We start from the raw sequence: 2,147 nt of genomic DNA on the forward strand, positions 1-2,147 counted from the left end.
TGCATGGGTGGGAGCTGAGAGGAGGGGTTTGTGCTGATGTACATCTGGGTGTCATCAGCATAGCAGTGAAAACTGAGTCCATGGTTTCAGATAATTTTTCCTAGGGGGAGCATGTAAATGGTGAAAAGAAGGGGACCCAGGACAGACCCCTGGGGGACGCCATGGTTAACTGCTGCAGTGATGGAGTTGGAACCTTTCAGAGTGATGTATTGTTTCCTGCTTGAGAGGTAAGACTGGAACCAAGAGAGTGCAGTGCCAGTGAGGCCAATGAGTTTAGAGAGACGGGTGAGGAGGATAGTGTGGGAGACACTATCAAAGGCTGCAGACAGGTCTAGGAGGATGAGGATGGTGATAAGACCATTATCTGCAGCAACCAGGAGGTCATTGGTGATTTTGATGAGGGCGGTTTCAGTACTGTGGTGGATTCTGAAACCGGACTGGAGGGGTTCGAAGAGCTCATGGTGGGACATGTGGTGTTGGAGCTGGGCAGCCACTGCTCTTTCCAAGATCTTACTCAGGAAGGGGAGGTTGGAGGTCGGGCGATAGTTGTTAGGGTCATCAGGGTCCAGTCCAGGCTTTTTGAGGGTTGGAATCACAGCTGCCGTTTTGAAGCTGAGTGGTACCACGCCAGAGCTGAGTGATGCATTGATGATGGTCACCACTAAGGGGCAGAGGGTGGAGAGACAGGCCTTCACCAGGGTCACGGGCAGTGGGTCTAGACTGCTGGATGAAGTCCTGGCTTGAGAGGCGTCTGGCTGCAGACCTGCACTGTCAGGACCCATGACCTGCACTGTCAGGACCCTTAGTTGCAGACATGCACTGTGACGTCACCTGCACTGTGAGGACCCGAAGCGACAAGCGAGGAGCACGTATTTTTTCGTTCCCCATTTGAACTGTGGAGACGACGAGGTGAGTAAAAGTCGAGTGAAAACAACTTTCTTTCATACGAAGAAACAGAAACAGTCTTTATTCACTGGAACGTTACGTTGCACACTATATACTCTAAAGTTATATTAATTTTAAAGAATCAGGGTTTTTTTTAAATTTTTGGCTAGTCTTCAGCGTTGTTATCGTATCGATAGTGCTCACTTGTATAATTTTGTTTGACTTATTACGACATTATTTGTCTCTTACAGATGCATATTTCAATAACTATATACTGTAAAGTTATATTAATTTTAAAGAATCAGTTTTTTTTTACTTTTGGCTAGTCTTTAGCGTTGTTATCGTATCGATAGTGCTCACTTGTATAATTTTGTTTGACTTATTACGACATTATTTGTCTCTTACAGATGCATATTTCAATAACTATATACTGTAAAGTTATATTAATTTTAAAGAATCAGGTTTTTTTACTTTTGGCTAGTCTTTAGCGTTGTTATCGTATCGATAGTGCTCACTTAAATGCGCCATATATATATAAAATTTAGTTTTACTTATTACAACATTATTTGTCTCTTACAGATGCATATTTCAATAACAACCGCCGGCACTACGCCCAAAATCGAACGCTGCACGTCATGTTGCAAACTGTTTCACTGCCCTCTGTGCCTACGATTTAAACCAGCAAAATTGTCCAAGCTGCAGAGCCACTTAGAGGCACATACAAAAGGTGGCATTTTATTTAAAGGTAAGCATAATGTATTTGTCTGTTTGTTTGTACTCATAAGTATTAACCAACGCTACTAACTTCTGGCAGGTTGTGGTTTGGTTTGTAAAAGGGTAAAAGGAAAATGAAGGGAATGTAGGTTGCAGTGAAGAACATCTGACACCTCACTTTCTGTCTTTTAGAAACCTATCCCAGTCACTAAATCCTGGCAACTGGACAGAGAAAACTGGACTACAAATTCAGGTAAGAGTATAAAGTATGTATAATGCATGTATTCATATTAATAGTACTCAGGAAGAAGAGCAGCAGGCAGAGGTCTCCAAGAGAGCCAGACTTGCTGATGTGGACACACCAGTGGAAGGCGTAAGCTTTTGGACAGTATCTATTGGTCAGATACTGTTGGTATGGCAGCTATAGTACAGACATCTTTCTTTCTGTCTTTTCCATAGGACCTGTTGAAGATCGCATTCTTCAAAATTGCAGACATGCAGCAGAGTGGGCTGAGGCCAACAAACCACTGTTGTCTGCCAGAGTGGAC

The 2,147-nt window shown here is 43.3% G+C and overlaps 1 long non-coding RNA gene across 1 annotated transcript; it reads left to right on the top strand.

Moving 5' to 3' along the window:
- Positions 1–877: 877 nt before the first annotated feature.
- Positions 878–1,861, top strand: LOC142374770 (uncharacterized). Its single transcript, XR_012768803.1, has 3 exons — positions 878–909; positions 1,465–1,630; positions 1,792–1,861. It is a non-coding gene; the product is annotated as an uncharacterized LOC142374770 (long non-coding RNA).
- Positions 1,862–2,147: the final 286 nt, after the last annotated feature.

The sequence above is a fragment of the Odontesthes bonariensis genome, chromosome 24, assembly GCF_027942865.1.
Source record: "Odontesthes bonariensis isolate fOdoBon6 chromosome 24, fOdoBon6.hap1, whole genome shotgun sequence".
NCBI lineage: Eukaryota > Metazoa > Chordata > Actinopteri > Atheriniformes > Atherinopsidae > Odontesthes > Odontesthes bonariensis.